Genomic DNA, 27814 nt, shown 5'->3' on the forward strand with positions numbered 1-27814 from the left:
GAAGGCAGACGCTTAACGACTGAGCCACCCAGGTGCCCCAAAAGTCCAAGTGTTTTGACAAATACAACAGTTTTGTTGGAGAGGTCAGCTATTTTTCCTAAGCTGTTTCTTTATAGGGGACTAATCCAATTGTTTCTGAGGGAAGAAATTAGGAGCTACAACTCCTAGTTGTAAAAGATACTCTACTAGGCCCTAATATTGTAATATAGTAACTCATATCTTTTGAATTGAAGTTTTCTTAGGCATAGATACCCAGTTTAAAATGATTTTTTAAATGATTTTTAAAAGTGTAGCTTGACTAATGAAAATATTAGTAAGCAAAATTAGGAAGTAACTGAATGAATGAATACACACTTCAGGTATAACTAAGGTCAAAGATTTAAGGACAAAGCTCTCATTCACCTAGAATAGTCACTGCAGAAATATGGAGGCTGTATCCATTAGGGTGAGATTAAAATCTCAGGCATATTACTGCTCACTTATCTCTATCTACAGCAATTGGTAGAGCTGAGTATTCATATTGGAAATCTTAGAATTATCACTGTGTCATATTAATTTTATAAATTTACTTGCAATCCACTTATTCCTCCCCTTATTGCCCCTTCAAGGAATCTTGACACTCTCCTTTGGTGTTCTCAGGAGTATTTTCAACATAATTATTTCTCAAGAAAAGGAAATTTTGCTTTGAGCATTAAGATGCATACATGGTCCTGCCATATTTATTGAATGGCTTTTAAGTATTTGATTTTAGACTGAAAATATCCACATTGGTTTGGGGGTAATTGTTATCTTCGGAAGTCTTTTTGTAAATCATTCTTCTTGAGAACTTAACCTTTTCAGGACCTACCCAGGTTTTCACGAAACTGTTTGAAAACTTCCATCTTGGGAGCTAGAAAGGACTTCTTATAATTTCTGATTCTATGTTTGATATCAGATTCAGTTTTCATTCTCCTCTTTTTCTTCTTCATTAGTGGAAATGTTACCCATTTCGTGGCAGATGGGGACTGTGTTTAGAACAGCAAAGGGATCAAACTGATCTACTTTCTGTAAATCAATAGGCACAGAAATGCAACCTATTTTAGTGTGAATATTAAGAGAACTCTTCAGTAAAAGATGGATTCTTTGCTAACATTGATATCCAGCCATGGAAAACAGGGTCGGGGCGTGATCTCCCACTCAAGCCTGGGTCCACATTTGTCATTTTTTTGTTATTCTGACATCTGCTGGCTACCGTCTTGAAATGCTCCCAATGCTGAAGTGAACTGTGATGCTTTCGGAACATTTGTTGGAAGTTCCTCATGAATTGTCTCAAGGGCAAGGGCTAAAATCTTATCCTAGCTTTCTTTATTTTCAAGAATATATTGATCAACCAAGGCATATTTTTCGACGTATTTTAAAATTATGTTGGGCGCCTGGGTGGCTCAGTCGTTAAGCGTCTGCCTTCGGCTCAGGTCATGATCCCAGGGTCCTGGGATCGAGCCCCGCATCGGGCTCCCTGCTCAGCGGGAAGCCTGCCTCTCCCTCTCCCACTCCCCCTGCTTGTGTTCCTGCTCTCGCTATCTCTCTCTGTCAAATAAATAAATAAAATCTTAAAAAAAAAAAAAATCTTTAAAATTATGTTTATACCAAAGGTGAATTCTTTGACTAGGTGAACTTTGCTCTTAACATCTTCACCACCCTTCACAAGACTAACAGTCAAGTATCCCAGAATGTACTGCGGAGGACAATTTCCTGACTTATCACAGACCCAACAAGGAACACCCCTCCTTCCAGAAGATATCTAGAGATGATGCTTAAATCCAAAGCCCTCCTTCAATGCTCAGTCGATGATGCATAATGGCCATCATCCTGAGGGTCTGAGACTCAGAACATGTCTGCAGAACCAGAACATCTAACACACTGTCATAGCCTATGATATCAATGTCAAACCTGAGTTCTTTATCCCGAGCCTGGGAAGCTCCGGGCTTCACTGTTACTACGCTGATTGGGTCTGTGGGAATATCCCGCGCACTTCGTGCATCTCCTTTCTAGATCACTTTGGGTGTTGAAGGACTGGTAGCAAATGTAAATGTCATCTTGCAGAATGAATGAAAACTCACCGTGTGAAAGCCATTTTTTTTTTTTTTTATCACTCCGCCATCGTTCAGCCGGCACAGGTAGTAAAGCTGAAGCTGCTGGGGCAGCTCAGGCGGTCAAACGTCTCCGCCTGCGTAGAGCGCGGGACTCGATCACCACCACGGGAACTGGCGGGAACAGCGCGGCGCGGGCTGGCGCCCTCTGCAGGGGCCGCTGGAAATTGTAGCTCCCACTTGGGGGTTGGTCTGGGCACCGCAGGGGCTCCCGCGGTCTCGGCCCATCATCTCTGGGTTCACTGCTCAGCTGGACGCGAGGAGGCTGCGCGCATTTCAGAAAGAGGAACCTCTGTGGAAAGGTGAGCTTTTGAGCCGACTGAGAATGAACACGCAGAGGAAGAGATACAAAGTACCAGGGCAAGAGAACGGGGGGGAGAGGGTCCATGCTCTCTCCAGGAGCACGGCTCTGCCCCCGTCTCCACGTGTTCACCAACCTGGAAGCTCCCAGAGCGATTTTTAATTCATTGCAAATTGCGCGCTGCAAAAACCTGTGTGTCCCTGAGGAAAAGAAGGAGGTTGGAAACACAGGGGCAAGTATCAAGCCTATTTGCCTGCCCTGCTTAGGTGTTAACTGCTGCGGGGAGTCTGAGCTCCGTAGAGTATGAATTAACCTTAGATGGAGTTCAAAATTTGCTTATTAGTCTGCAAATCTTAAGGGCCAAAAGGGTTCAGAAATTTACCAAAATAAGACGTGATTTCTCTCCGAGTAAAACTGCATTTGATTCTTTCAGAACTAGTAATCTGAATTTCAAAATAGTGAGAAAAAGAAACCAGTCAATTGGTATTTGACCCCCCTGTTCACTGCCTATTTGGCACAATGCAAAAAGTTAGTATTACATTTTTTTTGGAGAGGATCTGGTTTAAGAATATTTTTCCCTATCCTAAGATCGTAAGTATATTCTCCTATATCTTCTTTAAGAAATTAAGGTTTATTTTTTCTTTCTTAGACTGGAATGCATTTTTTTAAGTCTAGTGAAGAAAAGAACTTGCTGTGGGAGAAAGCCATGGAAGGTCTCAGGGACCCCAGGAAGATAAAATGTATTAAAATATTTACCATGCCTTTCAGGAAGACAGAGATATTGTTGAATTGAAAGAGAAAAAGAAGAAAAGAAAGAAAGAAAGAAAGAAAGAAAGGAAGGAAGGAAGGAAGGAAGGAAGGAAGGAAGGAAGGAAGGAAGAAAGAAAGAAAGAAAGAAAGAAAGAAAGAAAGAAAGAAAGAAAAAGAAAGAAAGAAAGAAAAAAGGAGGGAGGGAGGAAGGGAGGAAGAAACGAAAGAGGAAAGAAAAAAAGAAAATAGTAAGGGGTAGAGTACTGACTGGACCAAAAAAAAAAAAAAAAAATTGAAGAATGAATGAATTTAAAACCATCAAAAGAAATTGGATCTGTCAAGTGCAGGGCAGGAAAGAAAAATGAAAAACAAAAATTATTATAAATAAAGAAATACAAAGAAACTTGGAAAAAATATTTGTTATTAATCAGCTCTGGCTGTCAAAATAGAATACCGTAGACTGGGTGCCTTAACAGAGATTTATTTCTCACATTTCTGGAGGTTGGTAAGTCCAAGATCAAGATTCAGTTTTTTGGTAAGGGCTCTCTTCCTGGCTTCCAGAAGGCTTTTCACTGTATTCTTACATGGTGGAGAGAGGAAGCATGCTCTTTGGTGCCTCTTACAATGCACTAATCCCAACAGGAGGGTCACACCTTCATGATTTCTTTGGAATCTGTTTATCTCCCCAAGGCTCCATCTCCAGTTGCCATCACATTGGGCGTTAGGGCTTCAACATATGAATTCTGGAGGGACATAATTCAGTCCATACCATTCCACTCCTGGCTATACAACATTAATGCCATTCTCATTTACAAAATGCATGCATGCCATCCCAGCAGCCCCTAAATTCTAAACTCTTTCCAGCATCAATTCTAAAGTCAAAGTCCAAAGTCTCATATAAATATCAAAATCAGACATGAGTGAGACTCAAGGTATGATTCATCAGAAGCAAAATTCCTTTCCAGCTGTGAACTTGTATGAGGTTATATTTAAGGGCAAAATCAAGCACATTAGCAATGGGATGAAGGGAATAAGAATAGTGATCATGAAATAAAGGCAAAAATAAGAAGAAAGAGGACAGGCAGTGATATATGATGGCAATGTGCTTTTTAATTTAAAAGTGTAATTAACAACTCTTTCAAACTGAGCTCCAATAGAAAATCAAAACAATAAAATGGAAAGAAAGGAAGAAAAAAAAAAAAAACCTTAACATTTGATGTTTACTACTGGGAATTCTGAATGTTTTATTTAATACTTTGAAAAATGAACATATGGAACATCTTAATTTATTGGGCCTCCTAGGGAGAAGGGAACCCCCCTCCCAGATATTTCTAAATGTGAAAATCTTTCATTACTCATTCATGTACTATTTATTGTTAATATTATCTAATACTGTACAACTACCATTATGTCACTACAATGCATTGACACAGTGATTCTTGTTTATCTTGCTTGTTCTTCCAAGTGTGCTTTCCAACTGAAGATTCATGTCTTCCAATTGTACTAGAATATTCTCAGCCTTACCTCTTTGGTATTGTTTCTCCAACACTTCCTCAGTGTCTTTCTCATGCATTCCTGTTAGAGATACATTAGATCCTCTCACTAAATCAGTCATTTGACATCTATTTCTGAACTTCTTTTTTGTGTTTTCACTCTTTATCTTACTAGCTCATCTATGTTTGCTGTGCATTTTTTTAAGATAAAAAAGAAAATAATACTTTCTTTGACTGTGTTCCTTTTCAACCTAAAAAAAAATCTGTTAAATTTTTAATTTCAATAATTACATTTTTAATACCTGATATTTAGAATTAGTTGTTTTTCATATTGTCCTGATCTTTGTTTCATGTTTACCTTTTTCCTGTGCTTTTGAGAATCTGCAAAATTACTTATCTTAAGGTCATCTCAGATACACTATTTTGTATTGTATCCGAAGTGACCATCTTGTGAATTTTGATTTTTTAATCTATTGCTCTTATCATTCTTTTCCTCATTGGTTTTGGAATTTTGGTTTGTAGGCCCAGCTATGATGGCATTTGTCTCCCCTTCCTTCCCTCTCTGTGCTCCTCTTGTCTGGTTTTGGGTGTCTCAATTTGGTGTTTATAATCCTGTGTATATAACCAGATATTTTATTGTCAGCTTAGCACTTACATCTTCTGGGGTTAGTGGGGAAACCTCAGATTAAGTCATGGCCTAGCAAGTGGCTTGGTACCTGATCTTAATGGGAAGATTTTTCTGTTTGTTTTTTTCCCTCATATTCTTTTTTTTTTTTTTTTAAGATTTTATTTATTTATTTGACAGAGAGAGACACAGCAAGAGAGGGAACACAAGCAGCGAAGTGGGAGAAGGAGAAGCAGGCTTCCCTCTGAGCAGGGAGCCCGATGCGGGGCTCGATCCCAGGACCCTGGGATCATGACCGGAGCTGAAGGCAGACGCTTAACGCCTGAGCCACCCAGGCGCCCCTCCCTCATATTCTTAGGTATGCCTCTTTATATAAGTCATTTGCTTGGGAAAATTATAGCTTTTCTTTGCTCCCCATTCATAGGCCTGGATCCACACTGAACCCAGATTCAGTGTCTACCTCACTGAGGCATTTTAAATCTCTGTTTCCCCCATCTATTGTGCCTGTTGCTGGACACAAAGCCCAAACACCTGAAGTTTCAACCCTGCTTTCTGTTTTTCACATCTGATATTTCATCGCTGGTTCCATAGACATTTATCTTATTTTTAAGGATTGCTTTACTTTAAAAATTCTCCTTTTCCAGACTTTCTCTATAATTGATATTTTTGCTTAATGTATGGAACTGTCTCAGTGAACTGTGTCTGGTGTCTCAGTCTTCTTTTTCATTAAAACAAAACAAAACAAAATCACGTAAAGCTTAAAGTAACACTGAAGAGATTCTTTTCATCATCTGAAAGAAATTCTTTCCTCAAAGTCTTAAATGTATAACTATATTTTAGTCTCCATTCTAAAATCTTTCATGAGAGTGATGTTTCAAAAATTATTTTCCTAAATTTGTACAAATTATTTTTAATCTGCTAGTTGCTGGTCAAGATTTTTAAAGTTTAAAATGATATAACTTTTAGAAGAGTTAAGTCACTTTTTTGTCTTTTGATGACATACTAGCAAAAGGGTATTTGCAAATGGTATTGCTTATAAAGAGAGACTTATTTTTAGTAGCTTAGTCAAACTTATTTTCATGGATTTATTTTGTAAAAATAAAACTTGGGGTTGCATATGCTTTATCTGAGTCATTAATTTGGGATAATCTTTTCACTGGAAAGTACAATGTCACACCAACCCTTGTCAAAATATAAAATTTTGAAAGTGCATTAAAAATAATGTAGTACTTATAATTTTGCATGAATATTTTGGTCACAGAGAGAGAAATCTATTTTAAATTAATAAGAAATATCTTCTCAAATGTGTAGTAGCTACTTGTTATGTGAGTTTTTATAACAATGCTGTTAAAATATTCATTTCTATGAATCATCTTTTTCAGATATTTGTCATAAGGGTATTTATTTATTCATTCGTGTCTAACATGTTTAGAGAATACAAAGTACATACTTTTTCAACAAAAAAGTTGCCAACTTTATCTTCATAAAAGGTAGTACTGTTGGAATTAAAGATAGTAAAAAGATACCATTTTACTCCCTAAAAGGCACAATCAAAATAAATTCCTATATTAGATTAAATTGCATTTGGCTGATTTAGTCCTCTTTCGGTCTTTAGCCATTAGCTATCTCTGATTTCATGTCCCTTAATTTTGAAATTCTTTCACTTAATTTGACAAGCAATAAGTAACAAATAATATAATTACAAACCTTCTAAGCCATTTTAGTAGTCTTTAGCTTAGTGTTTTAATCTGAAATTATACTTAAAGAATAATCTAATCATAAACTAGATACATAGAAACAAAGCTGACCAAGTTCACATGAATTATATATAAAAAGAACACGGGATCAGAGTCAGAGACCTGAATTTGTATTCTGTCTTCACCACTTAGTGCCTCTGTGACCTTAGGAAAGTTGAAGTCTCAGTTTCATCATCTGTGAAATACTGGAAATAACACATAACTCCTAGGTTTATTGGAGGATAAAATGAGATAATGTAAAATCATTGACCCAATGCTTTTCCTATATCAGGGACTCTCTCAGTGATGATTATATCAGATATGAGAGTTAAAGATTATCTATTTGATTTCTTGGAACAAAAGTATCTAAACAAATGGCCTTTGTATTTTAGTCAATATCCCCCCCCCCCCGCCTTTTTTTTTTTTACTACTTACTATGAGACCTGTATAGTCTTAGTTTGGAAGTGCAAACATGAGCTTGAATTCTATGCTGGTGAGGAAGAACATTTATACTTAGAAAATTTTCCTAATTTCTAGTAAAGGTCAGATAGGATTTAGTCATGGGAATAAGAACCAGGATATAAGATAATCAGACATTAAGAAAACTATTATCTCAGTTTCTTGCTCTCTGTCTCTCTTTCTGGGTTCATATTTTCTCTCATCTCTACTTCTCCTTGTGGGTCAGCTTCTTTCATCTTTCTCCTGGCACATCAAATTTCTTTGTTCCAGTTGCTCATGTCAGTCCAGTGACGGCCACATTAGACTCTTTCAATGCAGGGACTGCACCTCTAATCTCTCTGGGTAACAACTCTGCAGTCCTTGGAGACAAATTCCCATTGACCCTGTTTTAGTTGACTGTCCACCTACTTCATTTGGCTGTGGCAGGTGGCAAGGTCATGGAGTAGGCTACTTATTCAGAAGAAACTGAGAGCATCCAAGGATCTAAGGATGTGGTCTGTACAGGCAGAAATGAGTTAGTTTCTAACTACTAATAAATATTCCAAAGAAGGGGAAGTGTATTATTCAGAGAAAAGGGAGTTTTAAAAAAAGCCAGAGCATAGGCTGATTGAAATAAGATCAACCATGCCATATCTGACTTCATCTAAATTTTCTCACATCAAAATATCTTATTATAATGCAGTGACAAAAGAGAAATATTTATGAGTGTTGAATAAACTATTACATGAATCTAAGAACTCCCTGGCAAAGAGTTTTGGTGTCTTGATAAAATGTTATAATTGTTCAAAACCTTCTTTTTTTTTTTTTTTTAAGATTTTATTTTATTTATTTGTCAGAGAGAAAGAGCACAAGGAGGGGAAATGGCAGGCAGAGGGAGAAACGGACTCCCTGCTGAGTGAGGAGCCTGATGCAGGACTGATCCCAGAACTCTGGGATCATGACCTAAGCCAAAGGCAGCCACCCAACCAACTGAGCCACCCAGGCGTCCCGTTCAAAACCTTCTTTAGACACCTTTATAAATTATATTTTTTTGTGAACTCACTTGCTTTAGTCATCTTACTGAATGAACAAAGACAAAACATTTGGCTTCACTCTACTCCAGAGATACAAATTGTTCCTAGAACCACAGCCAAATAGAAACTATTGGTTTGAAAGATGAACAGGTGAGAGCCTGTGTGTATGTATTTTTAAATATATATATGTTTATACAACAATATTTGAGGAAGGATTTATGGTAGCTCATTCAATATTGCAACAGAAAATATTACTTTACTAGGAGAAAGCATTTCAAACAGCATGTCCTACTGAAAGTGGATAAAGGACATCACTCTGCATTACACACAAAAGAATCAATAGTATTATCTGGAATTTAGATCTAGGAAAAAAGAAGTGACATTCAAGGACAAAGGATAAGTTGGACAGAAGTAGAAACATAATTTGGATTCTTAACATTAACTAATTCTGTAGTGAGGATGGTGAAATTTAAAACATGGCAGCCAATTCAGAGAGGGGAACTTACCTAAATTAAAAGAAAAAAAAACCATTTCAGACTGTGTGCCAATCAGGAGAATTAATATATGATTTACATGCTGAAAATTACTTCTTTTTTTGAACAAAATTACCTGTAGTAAAGTTTCAGATCAACTAATACTAAATGTCTACCATATATTAGATTCCATACTAAGTTTCGAGGATAAAGAATTAAGCGACTGCCTTCGGCTCAGGTCATGATCCTGGAGTCCCGGGATCGAGTCCCGCATCGGGCTCCCTGCTCGGTGGGGGGTCTGCTTCTCCCTCTGACCCTCCCCCCGCATGTGCTCTCTCTCTCATTCTCTCTCTCAAATAAAATCTAAAAAAAAAAAAAAAGAATTAATAAAAGTTACAGTGCCTTCCTCTATGGATTTTAAATGAGACTATTAGATGAGTAAAACATGAGTACACATAATTATTAGTTCACTGTTACTTTCAGAATGATAGGAGCATGTATACAGTACCAAAAAAATATGAAGAAAGTTATGTTGAAACTACCAGTGTGTAAACCACAGTTTGATTACTAATCCTATAGGTTTCAGGTTTATGAAGACTGGAGATTTCACCATAAATCCTGATGTTGCCTTGCTGAGGTGAAAAGAATTGACAACAGATTTCTTTTCTTTGGAGTATCAAAACCTTAGGCCAAATGCTTGAGGTGTTAAATATTAAATCAAAACCCAGTCAATGGATAAAGGAGGTTTTTTTTTGTTTGTTTGTTTTATATAGTAGGGCCTTCCCATGCATCTGACATCAAGCTTGGTAGACAATTACCTACTTCACGCCTTGTGCATGGAAAGGGTTCCCTTTCAACATGACCCCACTTGGGACTCCTGTTTGTGACAGATCTAAGGCAATGTTCCTGGCTTTCATGTACCTATTTTTCATTCCATAGTCCCAGTTTATTCTTGCCTATGACGTTGTATGGTTTTCTTCTTATGACCTTATACTCTAGATAACATTTGAAGGCTCTCCCTCATTTGTGTGCTCGAACTTGGCATCCATGATTCCCTTTATTTTGTCTTGATGACCTAAGTTCTCCCTAAACTTTTTCCAGTAGTTTCATGTCTGTCTACATTATTATATATCAATAGTGACATACAATTTTTTATGCCTTGATTACCTGGCCCAGATTTTGTCCCTTTCTCCTTGCAGCTTCCCATAAAAATTCTGGGATTATATTAGGGATATCTAATAGTTCTCCCGTATTGCTCAAAATCTGCTTTATATTTGGTTATTAGATCAAGGTTTAACAAACTTTAAGCAAAAGCTATATTTATTCTTATTCTCACTGTATCTACAGATTCCATCAAACCCACCCCCCTCCTTCTCCTAGTGCCGGTGTGAAGCATCTTGGGATAAGTCTGTGATTAGAAGCTTAACTTGGACATGTTCAGTAAATACCTGTTAACAGTAGTGTGAGTGAATGGTTTGGTAGACAATGGAAGCCATAGGGTAAGTTCCTAAATACCAGTCTCTCCTCTCACTGCAATGTTTTGTCTCTGCTTAGATATTTGACTAACAAATGTCATTAAAAATACAAGTATTATTTAGGAGAATAATTCCTAAGGTTGTCAAATAATCCTAAGGAGTTATTTGACAACCTCAATTATGATTACATACGTTAGTAATACTTTGTTGACATTTCCACTGAGAGCACATGTAGAACATAGGACAAAGATATGAATAGATGGGAGGCAACGTTAGAGGGAAGTGAATGGAAGGATTTTTATGATACCACGTACACTAATTACTGAGACTGAGCAATTAGGAAATTTCTGTCCTAATCTTAGATTTGCCTCTGACTATAATTGGCAAACCATTGAATCCATGTTTTCTAAATTTTCTTTTGAAAATAAAAGAAATTAGGTTTGATACTTGAAGTGCCTTTGCTCACCCTGTGCAAATTTTGGCATGGGGGTTAGAGCTTCCTTCTTTGCTTTAGGTTATTTTTTACTAAAAATAAAAATATTTTTATTGCTTTAAACATTCCACTGAAATGATAGCAATTTATAAATCATGAAAAGGACAAAGTAAAATATAGAACACCAAAAATATTGTAAACACTTTTGAGGTGTGGGGGTTACTTGTATTTAAGTATTTTTTTTAATTTATTTTTTTATTATTATGTTATGTTAATCACCATATATTACATCATTAGTTTTTGATGTAGTGTTCCATGATTCATTGTTTGCATATAATACCCAGTGCTCCATGCAGAACATGCCCTCTTTAATACCCATCACCAGGCTAACCCATCCCCCCACCCCCCTCTCCTCAAGTATCCTTTTTAATATGGGATATTAGTAAGAAGCACAGAGTGCAAAAATACAGAATCAGCAATTGTATACATTAGTGGCATTGAACACCCTGAGTGCTTGCATTTCATATTCTTTCCATATTCTTCTAATTTTTAGTTATTCAATTCTCTCACATTCTGAACTCCCACTCTTCTAGTCAAGGATTTATAAACCATATATAATAAGGCATAAATATATGATAGAAGTTGAATTTCTTACTCCTCTCAAGAATACATTCATTTAAGCAGGGTCAGGTGTTTAAGCCATATGACTGGCATTCAGTGTGGAAATATCAAGAATCAGCCCATGGTTAAAAAGTTTTCTTTTTCTCTTTAATAGCAGGATCTTCCAATGCAACTGAAATCAAGCATTGGCAATTAACTCTTTCATGCTAAGACGATGCTATTCTTAAATTCATTATCTGTTCTCTTATATTTCAGAAAAACTTGTATATGAATTATCCATAGCATAAAATTTGCTTAAATGTTGTATTTTTCATGTCATAGTTACAAAGATATTTTAACAATAGGACAAAACACAAAATGTATAAAAATTGAAGTAAATTGAATTTGACTTTACCTATGCTATCTGAACCTAAGACATAGTAGACAAATCAATTTTTTTTTTTACTTTTATGCATTTATATGCTAAATGGGAGAGGAGAAACATTACTTTAAATCTAGAGAGTCTGAGTATATTATACAATGGAGTTTAGAGTGTTGGACTGTTTTGAGGGCCGTGTCATCTTGGCAGTTTTCAAAGGTGGTACGGAAGTCTGGGCCTGAGGAAATGGTCCTGTGTAAATAGTGTAAGCACTGACCAGAAAGGCAAAAAGTGATGGAGAATAACAGAGCAGTGGATGCTGACCATTTTTAATCCCTTCATTGTAGATTTATTGGTCTTAGTTTCTGTGGCCTGGGAAAATTAATTTTATTGGTATTCCCTGTTCATATTTTTCCTTTTATTTCTAGTATATTATCTGTACACAATAACACAAGATAACAGTTTGCAAATAGGGTATTAAAAAGCTTAGAGAACTTAATTTGATTTACCTTTGAGATTTATTACCTTGAAAAAAAGAGGCATAGGAGAGAGATTCAAGAACTTCATTGTACAACAAATTGAATGAGACCGAGAGCTGAGATTTTAGAATATAAATTAATTGATTAATATGTAATCTGGTTGTAAACAAACATAATGTACTTATCTGTGTTTATCTCCATTAAGGATAGATAATTTCTGCTTGAGAAGTATGCCTACAAATTAAAAATACAGTATAAGCATTGTTCTATCTTTTCACAAATATGAATACGTGTGTTCCTACTATTTAAAAAAATACTTCACTAATAAAGTCTGAGCTGTGGCTCTGATGGGCAATCGAATTAAACTCCCATCACAAGACAAAATGATCGCCCTATCCATTCATAACTGTAACACTCAATATCATTGCTGACTATATATGGTGTGGACTTCTAAGTTAGCTTTATAGAAGCCTGAATTTAACAACAGTTATGTTGGTATATATGTGACTTTGTATATTTCATTAAAAATATATAAATTTGCCATTATCCCATACTCAAAATCTTAGGCGTAATTCACAAGAGTTAAAACTTAAAATGAGGGGCTCCTGGGTGGCTCAGTCGTTAAGCGTCGGGCTTTGGCTCAGGTCATGGTCCCAGGGTCCTGGGATCGAGCCCTGCATCGGGCTCCTTGCTCGGCAGGAAGCCGGCTTCTCCCTCTCCCATTCCCCCTGCTTGTGTTCCTTCTCCAGCTATGTCTCTCTCTGTCAAATAAATAAAAATCTTTAAAACAACAACAACAACAAAAAAAAAAACTTAAAATGATGTGTGCAAAGGGGAATGCAAAGGAGTTTTAAGTTATTTTTCAGATTTAAGGTAAAGCTTTTTGACCACACTTTAACAGGTGCTATATTGTTATTTTTAAAGCATCACTGGAATGTATTCCACTTGAAAATATAAAGACTTCCTGCTGAAAGCTGAAACAACCGAAAGTAGCAAAGGCCATCCAGAAAACGGCCTTTTTACTGATGGACTGCTACCTTACTTAGAGACTATTAATTTGAAATGATTATAACACAGTGTGAAAACTATTACATTTATAAAACATCAAGCCTGGTTCCTTTGTAAAAAGTCTCACCAGTCTGAGATTTTAAATATAAATTATTCAATAGCTACTTCTTTTTTGTACTTTTTAAGTGATTATGCACTATAAATATGGGGTGGTTTCCAAATAAAAAATTCACAGGGGACTACAGCTTCCAACTAAGATGGAGTGGAGTAACACGATCTACACTTTCACAAGAAAACAAAACAACTTTCTCTCTATATATATTTCAATTATTGGAAACCAGATAACACAGGACAGTGATCCCATCCTAATCCCTCCTGCCTACCTCTAGCTCGGGTTTTATCCTTAATTTTGAAATGGAAAAATTAATTCTGCAAGCACCTACTTTATCTGCCAGTCTTCCATGGCTGACAAGGTTCCTAAGACTATATACAGAGCACAAGAGTAAGAAATTATGGAGAAAATAGCATTAATTATTTGAAATATAATTCTGCTCAGGCTGTTAAGATGAAGATGTTAGGCACATATTTGGGTGCTGGTTGGGGCCTCTGATCTTTCAGCAGATCAAATGGTCAGATGGTTGTTTGGTAGATTTTTCTGGTTGTGTTTCTCATATGATATCTGTTCTAAATTATTCTTTGTTCTAAATCTATCATCTCTTGTTACTCTCCTTGAAACTGTCAACAGAAAGCAAAACTTCCTTATGGTTTGATAACAATTATTTTGGGAACTGTGACTAGGAGCAAAAAAGTAGAGGTGAATGAAATATTTTTAGTATAGTTGGCCAAAGTCTGAGTGAACTACTACAGTTGCCTAAGGGAAATTGTGCTTAATAAAGAGCTGTTGCAAATTGGTGCTAATTACCATCATTTACATTTTCATAGATAATAATCAAGGACAAAAATGATACAATTAATGATATTTTCATCTCTTTTATGGAGATGAGACTTCTAGAAGATTAAATAAATACATAAGTTAAGTAGCCAAAGAATAGGATTTGATTTTCAGAACCTCGGCCTATGATTCAGGAATTATTTGATCCTAGAAAAGACAATGAATTGGTGGGAGAACCTATAACTTGATCGAATTTAATATGATTGATAACTTGATTAAATGTAATGGGGTTGATAAGATCATATGGTCATTTTCAAATGTTAATATAATTCAAATCAATAATACATTTTAAATATAAAATTTAACAAATTTTAAATTTAATTCACTTAAAAATAAAATTTGTTTAAAGAAAAATTTATTTAAAAATATAATTTAGAAAAAAATAACATAAGATTTAGGTGTGTCAAATCCAAAAGATTTAAACTAAGAAAAGGAAAACTGTGGTTACAAGCAGGGCTTTTTGATATGCTCAGACTTTTAAATATGAATTTATAAATGATGTGTAAGAAGTCTTACATAACCATAATAAAAATATCCCACAAGAATAGAGTTAAAAGCTATAAATCTTAAAGAAGATGTTAATGAATGCTTTTTTTTCTAACAATCTTTTTTTTTTATATATATTTTATTTATTTGACAGAGAGAGACACAGCAAGAGAGGGAACACAAGCAGGGGGAGTGGGAGAGGGAGAAGCAGGCTTCCCTCTGAGCAGGGAGCCCGATGCGGGGCTCGATCCCAGGACCCTGAGAGCATGACCTGAGCCGAAGGCCGACGCTTAACGACTGAGCCACCCAGGCGCCCAATGAATGCTTTTTTTAAAATTTTATTTTATTATGTTAGTCACCATTCATTACATCATTAGTTTTTGATGTAGTGTTCCATGATTCATTGTTTGCGTATAATACCCAGTGCTCCATTCAATATGTGCCCTCCTTAATACCCATCACAGGGCTAACCCATCCCCCCCACCACCCTCCCCTCTAAAACCCTAAGTTTGTTTCTCAGAGTCCATAGTCTCTCATGGTTTGTCTCCCCCTCCGAATTCCCCCACTGTTAATGAATGCTTTTAAGGGTATTTTCACAAGAACAAGAAAGAATTCCTATTTGGAATAAACAATGTAAAAATAAGAAGGAGAGAAAGAGAGAGACAGAACACAAAATTACTACTTTTATTTTTTTGGGTTTTTTGGCTATTTGCTTCCTTAGTAGGAAATGTGTACATATTATTAGGGTAACAACATTGGGGAACACTGAGAAATATCAGATATTAAAGGCAGGAATGTAACACTGCTGTTGGTAATCTCTTAGATATAATGGACATTGGACAATATACTAGAAGATGGAATATTCATAGATGTTGACATTGTTTTTAAAAAAAGTAAAAAGTAGTCAATCACTCCTGAGGGGTGGGAGGGATGGGGTAGCTGGGTGATAGACATTGGGGAGGGTATGTGCTATGGTGAGCGCTGTGAATTGTGTAAGACTGTTGAATCACAGACCTGTACCTCTGAAACAAATAATACATTACATGTTAAAAAAAAAGAGAAGACAATAGGAAGGGAAAAATGAAGGGGGGGAAATCGGAGGGGGAGACGATCCATGAGAGACTATGGACTCTGAGAAACAAACTGAGGGTTCTAGAGGGGAGGGGAGTGGGGGGATGGGTTAGCCTGGTGATGGGTATTAAAGAGGGCACATACTGAATGGAGCACTGGGTGTTATACGCAAACAATGAATCATGGAACAGTACATCAAAAACTAATGATGTATGGTGATTAACATAACATAATAAAATTTAAAAAAATGTTAGGGAAGTTTTAGACTTTTAAAGGGCATACTTTGAGGTGCAGGAGAATTCAAGGCAATCTCTTCCTATATTTCAAAGATCAACTGACATCTCATAGGAATACTCAGGATGGATAAAATGGGGTGGAAAGTGTTTATGTGAGAAAGAATAATAAATGCAAATGTTTAGTCAAAAAAAATTTAAAAAAATAAAAAAAGTAAAAAGTAAACTGAAGATCAAGAGTTCAGTCCTTGGCAGTGCCTATGAATAAATTATTAAAATTAATTTTAAGTTATTTAAAAGAAAAATTAATCTCTGACTTTATTAAGGACATTTCTCTGAAAGATGTATTTCCTTTTTAAAAAAAAAATTTTTAACTTGGTTAATATCACTGTAACTGTAAACCAAAACATGGTTTCTTGGTCTCTGTTGCTGTAGACTAACTTTATCAAAACAAGAGTGGTTAAGTGCAAGTTCTGTTTTGTTTTGTTTTGTTTTAGATCTTATCTATTTATTTGACAGAGAGAGACAGTGAGAGAGGGAACACAAGCAAGGGGAGCTGGAGAGGGAGAAGCAGGCTTCCCGCTGAGCAGGGAGCCCAACATGGGGCTCTATCCCAGGACTCTAAGATCATGACCTGAGCCGAAGGCAGAGGCCTATCGACTGAGCCACCCAGGCGCCCTTAAGTGCAAGTTTAATAGGAACCAAGATAGTATGACCTAAAAGTTACATAAAGAATTTCCATAAGCTCCATTATAGCAGCAGCAAAGAATCAAATAGAACAAAGATAACAAAAGAAAAATCCCATGGATTACAACTTCATTAGAGCCAGGTGACAGGGGATTTCACTTCCAGTTAGGATGTGAAAAGACATGCTCATCCTTCACTCCTGGAGTAACACAAAAGGAAACCTAGGGAAAATAGAAAATCATACTCATCTATGAGATTACTGAAGAACAGTGGATGCAGGAAAGTCCTGATGAACCAATTCCCAGAAAGAGAACCAATTCATATGTGAGTAGTGACCCAACTGTTTGGTCTGGTTCAGGCAGGAGTAGGAGGAACTCTGGCAAAAAAATATAAGAAATTGACCCCCTGGGGTGAGGCCAGGTAAGCTATTGGTTAAAATAGGGGCACGCAGGAACGCTTATGGTCTTGAATACAGTCAAAATGAGAGAATAGTTTGCTTGTTCCAACAATTGTCTCCACAGTCCGACACCATTACCAGCTTTGCTGAGAAAAGTACAGTGAAGGTAGGGCTAAAAAGCAAGAGAACAAAACAAAACACAACAAATCAATCAAATCAATCTAGTGCCAAGCACTTTAATATTGGAGTCCCCGAGGAGAGAAACAACAAAACAGGACAGAATATGTTCAAAGAAATGGTGATTAGACAGTTTCCAAATTTCATGAGAGACATTAATTCACAAATTTAAGATATTCAGCAAATTCCAGACAGGATAATGCAAGAAAATCATACTAAGGTACATCAGAGTAATACTACTGGAAATTCATGATAAATTCTAAAAGCATCCAGAGAAAAAAGTCATATTATGTACAGAAAAAGTTAAATCTGGTGTCTGACTTCTTATTACAAACAAAGCATGCCAGATGGTATGGAATGATATCTTTAAAGTCGTTTAGAAAAAACAAACGAACAAACACAGCTCCTTCAAAAAACAAACAAAAAAGGCAACTATAAATATAGGTTTATATGCAGCAAAAGTAACCTTCTAAAGTAAAGGCTAAATAAAGACATTTTCCAGATAAACCAAAGGCAATACAACTTGTGGTGGCCAAAAGTTCTACATCACAAGAAATGCTAAAGACAGGGCATCTGGGTGACTCAGTCCGTTAAGTATCTGGTTCTAGCTCAGGCCATGATCCCATAGTCTTGGGATCTGGGCCCCAGGGCGGGCTCCCTGCTCAGCGGGGAGTCTGCTTCTCCCTCTACCTCTGCACCCCCCCCACTCGTGCACGCTCTTCCTCTCCCTCTCAAATAAATCAATACAATCTTAAAAAAAAAAGAAAGAAAGAAAGAAACTAAAGGCAATTCTTCAGTCTAAAAAACAGAAAGAAGTTGGAAAGGTAAATCTACAGGAAGCACTGAAGAGCATTATAAATGATAAGTAAGTACTTTTAAAACACTTTTTCTTTCTTAATTTCTTTAAAATACAAATTGTGTCTTTAAAGAACAAATAGTAACATTTGTTGTGGGGTTTTATCACAAGTAGTGATAAATGACATAACAATAGCATAAAAAGATAGCAATAGAGTATCATGGAACATTACTTTTGTAACCATCTTATATTATACCTAAACTGGAATATTTTTTTTTTATTTTAATTCCAGTGTAGTTAACATACAGTGTTATACTAGTTTTGGGTGTACAATATAGTGATATAACAATTCTATGTATTACTCAGTGCTCATCATGGTAAATGTACTTTTAATCCCCATCACCTATTTCACCTATCCCCCTACTCACCTCCCCTCTGGTAACCATGTTTTCTCTCCATAGTTAGGAGTCTATAGTTTTCTGGCTTGTCTTTTTCCTGTGTTCATTTGTTTTGTTTCTTAAATTCCACATATGAGTGAAATCATAAGTTATTTGTCTTTTTCAACTGACTTATTTCACTTAGCATAATACTCTCTAGCTCCATCCACGTTGTTGCAAATGGCAAGATTTCGTTCTTTCTTATGGCTGAGTAATATTCCATTAAATATATCACGTCTTCCTTAGCCATTCATCTATCAATAGACACTTACATAATTTGGCTATTGTAAATAATACTGCAGTAGACATAGGCATGTATATATCTTTTTAAATTAGTGTTTTCATATTCTTTGCGTAAATAACCAGTAGTGGAATTATTGGATCATATAATAATTCTATTTTTAATTTTTTGAGGAACTTCCACTGTTTTCCATAGTGGCTGCACCAGTTTGCCTTCCCACCAACAGTGCACAAGGGTTCCTTTTTCTCCAAATCCTGGGAACATTTGTTTCTTGTGTTTTTGATTTTAGCCATTCTGATAGGTGTGAGGTGATATATCATTGTGGTTTTGATTTGCATTTCCCTGATGATTAGGGTGTTGAACATCTTTTCCTGTGTCTGCTAGCCATCTATATGTCTTCTTTGGAGAAATGTCTATTCATGTCTTCTGCCCATTTTTAAATTGGATTATTTGGTTTTTTTGTGCATTGAGTTGTGTAAGTTCTTTATACATTTTGGATACTAACCCTTTATCAGATATGTCATTTGCAAATATCTTCTCTCATTCAGTAGGCTGTCTTTTAGTTTTGTTCGTTGTTTCCTTTGCTCTGCAGAAGCTTTTTATTTTGATGTAGTTCCAATTGTTTATTTTTGTTTTGTTTCCCTTGCTTCAGGAGACATATCTAGAAAAATGTTTTTATGGCTGATGTCAGCAAAATTATGGCCTATGCTCTCTTCTAGGATTTTTATGGTTTTGAGTCTTCCATTTAGGTCTTTAATCCATTTTGAGTTTATTTTTGTGTATGGTGTAGGAAAATTGTCCAGTTTTTCTTTTGCATGTAGCTATCCAGTTTTCTTCCCCAACACCACTTTTTGAAGAGACTGTCTTTTTTCCATTGAATATTCTTGCCTCTTTGTCAAAGATTAATTGACCATATAAGTGTGGGTTTATTTCTGGGCTCTTTATTCTGTTCCATTGATCTAGGTGTCTATTTTTGTGCCAGTCCCATACTGTTTTGATTACTACAGCTTTGTGGTATATCTTGAAATCTGGGATTGTGATACCTCTAGTTTTGTTCTTCTTTTTCAAGATTTCTTTGGTTATTCAGGGTCCTTTGTGGCTCCATAAACAAATTTTAGGATTTTTGTTCTAGTTCTATGAAAAATGTTACTGGTATTTTGATAGAGATTGCATTAAATCTGTAGATTGCTTTGGGTAATATGAACATTTTAACAATATTTTCTTCCAGTTCATGAACATGGAATATCTTTCCATTTGTTTTTGTTGTCCTCAATTTCTTGCAACCATGTTTTATAGTTTTCAGAGTACAGGTCTTTCACCTCCTTGGTTAAGTTATTTTATTATTTTTGGTTCAGTTGTAAGTAGGATTTTTTTCTTCATTTCTCTTGCTGCTAATTCATTATTAGTGTATAGAAAAGCAACTGATTTTGTATCCTTTGACCTTATGGAATTAATTTATCAGTTTAATAGGTTTTTGGTAGAGTTTTTATTTAGGGTTTTCTATGTATATAATATTATGTCATCTGCAAATAGTGAATGTTTTACTTCTTCCTTACCAATTTGGATGCCCTCTGTGTCTTTTTCTTGTCTGATTGCTGTTGCTAGGACTTCCAGTACTATGTTGAATAAAAATGGTGAGAGTGGATATCTTTGTATTGTTCCTGATCTGAGGGGGAAAAGTCTCAGTTTATCACCATTGTGTATGATGTTAGCTGTGGGTTTTTCATATATAGTTTTTATTATGCTGAGGTATGTTCCTTAAACCTACTTTGCTGATGGTTTTTATCATGAATGAATGTTGTTCTTTGTCAAATGCCTTTTCTGTGTTTATTGCAATAATTAAATGACTTTAATCTTTTCTCTTGTTGAGATGATGTATCACACTGATTGATTTGCAAATATTGAACCACCCCAGCAACCTGGCAACCTAGGAATAAATCCCACTTGATTTTGGCAAATGGTTTTTTATAATGTGTTGTTGGATTTTGTTTGCTAATATTTTGTTAAAGATTTTTGCATCTACGTTCATCAGAGATACTGGCAGTAGTTTTCCTTTTTTTGTAATGTCTTTATCTGGTTTTGGTATCAGGATAATGCTAGCCTCACCAAATAACTTTGGAAGTTTTCCTACTTTTATCTTTTGGAATAGTTTGAGAAAAATAGGTATTAATTCTTCTTCAAATGTTTGGTAGGATTCACCTTTGAAGCTGTCTGGTCCTGGACTTTTGTTTGTTGGGAGTTTTTTGATAACTGATACAATTCATTGCTGGTAATTGGTCTGTTCAAATTTTCTATTTCTTCCTGATTCAGTTTTCAGAGGTTATATGTTTCTAGGCAGTTATCTGTTCTTTCCAGTTTGTCTAATTTGTTGGCATGCATTTTTTCATAATATTCTCTTATCCTTTGTATTTCTGTGGTGTTGGTTATTATTTCTCCTCTTTCATTTCTGATTTTATTTGAGTCCTCTCTCTTTTTCTCTTTCTTTTTTCTGTTTTATTCCTTTCCTTTCCTTTCCTTCTATCTTTGTTTCTTTTTAATTTTTTTTTATTTATGGTCTTGCTAAAGGTCTATCAATTTTGCTGACCTTTTCTAAGAAGCAGCTCAGCTCCTGGTTTCACTGATCTGTTCTATTGTGGTTTTTGTTTTGTTTTGTTTTGTTTTAAAATATTGTTTATTTCTGCTCTAATCTTTATTATTTCCTTCCTCCTACTGGTTTTGGATTTTGTTTATTCTTCTTTTTCTAGCTTCTTTAGGTATAAGGTTAAGTTGTTTATTTGAGGTTTTTCTTGTTTCTTGAATTAGGCCTGTGTTGCTATAAACTTCCCTCTTAGAACAGTTTTCGCTGAATCCCAAAGATTTTGGACCATTGTGTTTTCAGTTTTATTTGTCCACATGTATTTTTTTATTTCCTCTTTGATTTCTTGATTGGCCCATTCATTGTTTAGTGGCATGTTATTTAACCTTCGTGTATTTGTGTTTTTTTCCAGTTGTTTATTTGTTTTGTGGTTGATTTCTAGTTGCATAGCACTGTGGTTGGAAAAGATGCATGGTATGACTTAAATCATTTGAATTTGTTGAGACTTCTTTTGTGGAGAATGTTTCATGCGCACTTGAAAAGAATGTGTATTCTGCTGTTTTAGAATGGAATGTTTCAAATATAGCTATGAGATCCATCTGGTCCAGTGTGTCATTCAAAGCCACTGTCTCCTTGCTGATTTTCTAAACTGGTGTAATATTAATTCAAGAAAGATTGTGATAAATTAAGGATACTATTTTAGTCCTTAGAACAACCACTAAAACATTAAAACAGAAGTATTCATAAAAATGACAGAGGGAATAAAATGAAATGCCAAAAGGATTATTTTGAAAGTACTCAGTTAGGGATGCCTGGCTGGCTCATTCAGTTAAGTGTTGGCCTTCGGTTCAGGTCATGATCCCAGGGTCCTACATCGGGCCCTTTGCTCAGCGGGGAGACTGCTTCTCCTTCTGCCTGCTGCTTCCCCCTGCTTGTGTTCTTCTCCTGCTTGTGTGTTCTCTCTTTCTCTCTGACAAATAAATAAATAAAATCTTAAAAAAAAAAAAAAAGTACTCTGTTAATCCAAGTGGAGAAAAAGAGGATAAAAAGAACAAAGAACAGAGGAGAAAATAGAAAACATATATTAATCAATCATTTAATTATATTAATTTTAAATGGATTAAATACTCCAGTGAATAGCTAGAGATGGACAGAATAGGCTGAAACAAAATAAAAACACAATTCAACTATTTGATGTTCACAGAGGTGTATTTTAATTTTAATTATATTTATTTTATTTTGAAATGATTTCTAACATTTAGAATATATGAGAACAGTACGAGAATTCCCAAATATCCTTTATCCAGATTCACCGATTGCCCACACCTTGCCACACAACAACTCTATGAAGAAATAAATCCTCTTGGGTCATCAAGGCTCAGAGAGGTTAAATGACTTCCCTCAGGCTTCACAGCTAGTCTGCTTATATTGGTGTTGCAGTATAAACTCAGGCAGTTGTAAGTCCAGAATGTACGTATTTAAATATTATGTTTTATTTCTAGCAATGTGTATAAATGCAGTTGGTAACTGTTGGTGTCAATATTCAAATGTAAGCCAAGCTGGCTTCATAATACCATTTTGCATCTCAATATAAAATAATTAGTTATCTATAAATAGTCAGTTAAAAGTCCGATGTGATGTTTTCTAGAGTAGTAGCCTTATCACAGGGATTGTTCAACGTTACAGCTAAATGACAGCAGTTTGGGAATAGTATATAGAGGGATCCTGCCTTGGGTAGAACATCAAATAAAATGGAAGAAAAGGCCCCGTCAGATTCTAGGAATCTATTATCTGCTATTTTATTGCAATACTCACAATTTCAGTTTTCTGATTGCCCTTCCTCTGCAGCCCAAAAAGCATATTGTATCCTTTAGAGGTCATCTTTATTTATCAATAGATTTTCGTTGTATTCATAATTGCCTTAGGAATTAAGGTACTTTCCAGATATAAAGAAAAATCTTCATAATTTTAAATAAGAGGGAGTTCTCATATCTTATTAAAACTTAAACTTCATTAAAATTTTCAAGCTTCATTAAACTTAGTTAAGCCTCATTAAATGAGGCTTAGTATCTTTAGCCTTCTTAAACCAAGCTGGGAATAACTAAACTTTTTGAAATCCTCATTATGCTTTTAGGCTCAAAAGACTAGATAATTCTGGTTAAGCATCAAAAACTAATTAACTTGAGATCATTTAACATCTTTTCATCATGGTTGACAGAACACTTAAATTGTTAAATCAATTTGAATTCCATTAAATAGTTTTAAATATTGTTAAAATTTGTTAAGCTTCATTAATCCAATTAATCATCATAAAGACAGTAAATACAAACTTTTGTTCAATTTTTAAGAAAAATTCTTGTTTGGTTTGGACAAAATTCATTAAGCTTATGAGTAACTCACATTAATATTTTTATCTTCCTTTAGAATTATTAAGCTACTCCTATTTAGAAATGAAGACACTGAATCAGTGGAATTATAAGCATTTCCTTTATCAACCTATACATCCAATGTCATAAGGACTCATTTAAAATCTATTGCACCGTTTATGATTTAGACTTTCTCTATCTCTATCATTTCTAGCTCTCTATTTATCATCTAAATGAATAATGAATGAGTGGGTAAATATTGCCAGATATAATTCCATATATATAATTATTTGTTATTAAAGGGAAGGAAATGAATAGCAAAGGGCACCTGAAGGAACCCACAGTTATTTTTTGGATTACCTTTTGCCCTCTGGTGAGCCATTAGACTATTTCTTTATTTCAGTACCATGTGAGTTGATATTTGAGGATGTCTCTACACTCTTCAGAAAGTTAAATATTCTTAACGATTTCCTTCTAATTTCTTTTCAATTAAAGGAATGTATCAATCAGAATAAGGTAATGTAAAAGGGAAATGAAATGCTTGAAAAATGTTTTTAAAAAGTAACATTTGTTCATTCTTTAACAAATATTTTCATTTAAGCATGGGATGCTGTTGCTTATGTACAACTTATTATTTATTGATCAGATAATACCCAGTCATGAAGGACAGTTAACTTAAATCAATCACTTAATGCCCAGGGCCAGTCTCTACCAGGTTACAGTAGCAATGCTAGAACCGTGCAGAAGAGGATGAGTCCTTAGTCTAAAACCCTACTCTGGGTTCCCTTATAACTTGCCAAGTTTCACTGACATTTCCAGTGCTATTGGACATGGCAGGTAATAAAGATAAGAATCAGAATCCAAGCGAACATTGTATCTCTTTTCTCACAGGGTATAGTGTAGATTGTCTCTCACTTTAGAAAGAGTATTCCAGCATACCTTTCTTTTCTAGATACTGGACAGATATGTTGGGCTCCTTAACTTTTGCAAGGTTCATCCCATATCCTCTTGCATGCCTGTGTTTTACTAAGGCAGCTAGAAAGTTTGCCCCATCCTGTAGCCAGGGCCAATCAGCATAATGTCATCAATAAAATGAACCAGCCTGATAGTTGAGGAATAACAGGTCAGTCAAGGTCCCTCTGGATTATGTGATGACCAGGAGCAGATGAATCAACATATCCTGTGATAAAACAGTCAGGATGTTTTATGTTTATGTCTGTTGATAGGAATTAAAGAAAGCAAAATAGGAGTACCTGGAGGGCTCAGTTGGTTAAGTGCCTGTCTTTGGCTCAGGTCATGATCCCAGGGTCCTGGGATCGAGCCCCACATTGGGCTCCCTTCTCAGCGGGGAGCCTGCTTCTCCCTCTCCCTCTGCCTGCCGCTCCCCCTGCTTATGCTCTCTTGTTCTGTCTCTCAAATAAATAAATAAAATCTTAAAAAAAATAAAGCAAAATAGGTATGTTGGGATGTATTGGTTTTATCCACTAAAATCTCTGTTTTCCCATCACAGTTGTGATTGGTAAAATGATCTGATTAAGTTTGCAATAGTATCTAATCATTTATTTTGCAAGGTCTCTCTGGCTTTTGTATCAACCACAAAGGTAAATTAATGGGAGAAACAGTAAGAATCATCAGCAGTCTTCTAGGTATTTGAAAATTGCTTTGATTTCTGCCCATCTCCTGGGATAGGACATTGCTTTTAATTTACTCTCTTGGTGCAGGTGTGATATAATGGCTTCCACGTGACACACTTACCATAGTGACCCTCACTTCACAGGAACAAATCTAGGGATTCTTTCGGTTACTAAGTATATATTCTAGAACCAAAGAAAGAACCACAGCATGTGGCCATGACTTTAGTAGATGTCTCATGAGATGAGATGCCTCACACCACAATTTCATCTTTAAACTGACTTCCAATGCCACTTATTCTGGCCATGAACCGTAGCAGGGTTTTGGGTCTTTAAAGATTAGCTTCAATTCAGAGCCAACATCTAATATTTCTGGAAGGTCTGGATATTTCCCTTTCCCCAGACATGCTCACCTTGCTAATATTTACATTAGCAAGTTTCTGCAATTCTTTTGGATCAGGGCTATCTTTTTCCAGAGTAGATCTTTTATTTCTCCATTTGGAGCATGGTAGGATAAAAATCTCTTGTTTGGGACTAGAAGCAATAAGAAGTGGTGAGGTCTGGTCTTTGTGCAAAACAGGCATCCTTGAGGCAACTGCCTGAAGCGAAAGATTTTATGGACAGTAATGCTGGTAAGGATTGGCTGCTTTTACAATTAAGGAAGGTGTAGGATAATTTAGGGATTCAAATTTCTTGGTCCTCTCTGTTTTTACCAAAATGGCCCACTATTCTCGGTTCCAGTGTCTTGCACACCATGCCTGGTGGAGTGCTACATTTAATTGGCACTGCAACTTTGTAACCCTTTGTAACCCTCAAGCTCAGGGTTATCTGTCTTATGATTGTGGAAGATAAGGAGTCTTCTAAAACTTTCATAGAGATTTTCGAATTCCTTTTCTTTATTCCCATGTTCTGAGCTGGGCATTCAAGAATTTAAACTTCTTACTATACCTAGGTAACAAATAGGGTTTTCAGGAGTGTAAGCACATCTTGAGGCTTGAAGCTACCTAATGCACAGGTATGGAAATAAGCGAAGGTGAAATAGTAACCATGTGTTCAGTGGAATTTGTCTGAGCCTCAGGTCTCTGATTTGTTCTGCTTCTCTCTGCAATACCTGAACCATAAACTCTGTTTTACTTCTGGCACTTCAGTGCATGAATTCTCTCCATTATTCCCAGTAACCACCACTAGCTTTTGACTCTGTGAGGACTCATTACAAAGTTAAAATGTCTTAAGATTTCTCTTTTGTAAATTTTTGTAACAGATTCATCCAGACTCCCCACATCTCCTGAATCCTGTTGAGTCATGTTAGACATATACATCTTCAGTTCCCTCATTGTGCTAAAAGAATGCAATCTTGTACAAGTACCTAATTCTTTTAATAACAAATGAAATTATATTTAGTTCCACAATGTATAAGAAAAATTCCTTGGTGTCCATCTTTCACTTATTTATAGAAACCATCAATCTTTAATATTAACTCACTCAAATTTTGCTTTCTATCTCAATATGAACAAGTTAATGATCAAGAATAAAATCTAGTATAAGAAACATATTCTAAGTTATTTCACTGAAAAAAAGGGCAGGTCTATTTGATAAGTAACATTATGCATTAAAAAGCTTTTTCTTATATAGAAATGCTTTTTTATAACACCCTCTACTATGCTATACTCTGCTTTGAATTAGACAGTCTCCTCTGGAAGAGGAACTTAGAAAACTTGATTTAACTAACAGCTAAGAATGATTTATAATTAATATATCAATTATTCATATGTAAATGTTTCCAGGCTACAAGAAATATGTATACAATTTGTCACATAAACAGGGCAATTTCTTCATAAGATAAATATACTTAGCAAATTATTTTCTCATAAAGCAAAGGTAAAATTAAGCTGAACCCTTACTGAAATATCAAAAATGTGAATAAGTCAGGACCAAATTAGCTTTTCCTGCAGACTTAAAAACAGTATCTAATAGCTTTACAATCATGTGATGTTTAATATCCATATATTTGCATATAATTTACTTTTAAAGATATCTTTAATATTTATATGGCAACACTGCTGAAAAATGTAGTGAATGTTAAAAGCAGCAATAAAATGCATTTATTGTTTGAAAAAGTGTCTCTCCCAAGACTAAATCAATGACTTCCATATTAAATTTTCTTAGTTTATGCTTCTCAACAATATTTTTTCTACTGCTGTAATGTCACAAATGTAGCAAGCTGACTGCAAATCAAACGATGTTTATTCTGCTTCTAGTCACTAACACTAAAACAAAAATTTTGGAGTCCAAATTTACCTGACAATTTTGCAGATGATGCATGAGGCAGATTCGCATACCTCCCTTAATTTTCCTTCACTATTTTGGCTTCAATATTGAGAGCAAAAGCCAAGCATATCTGCATTCAAACAA

General features: G+C 35.4%; 1 pseudogene; it reads right to left on the reverse strand.

Annotated features, from left to right (window-relative positions):
• Positions 1-785: 785 nt before the first annotated feature.
• On the reverse strand, positions 786-26736 carry LOC123839113 (DNA primase small subunit-like; annotated as a pseudogene).
• Between the last annotated feature and the right edge of the window lie 1078 nt (positions 26737-27814).

The sequence above is a fragment of the Mirounga angustirostris genome, unplaced genomic scaffold (genome assembly GCF_029215605.1).
Source record: "Mirounga angustirostris isolate CCGP_5_RB_7025 unplaced genomic scaffold, mMirAng1.0.hap1 SCAF_3, whole genome shotgun sequence".
Classification (NCBI taxonomy): Eukaryota; Metazoa; Chordata; class Mammalia; order Carnivora; family Phocidae; genus Mirounga; species Mirounga angustirostris.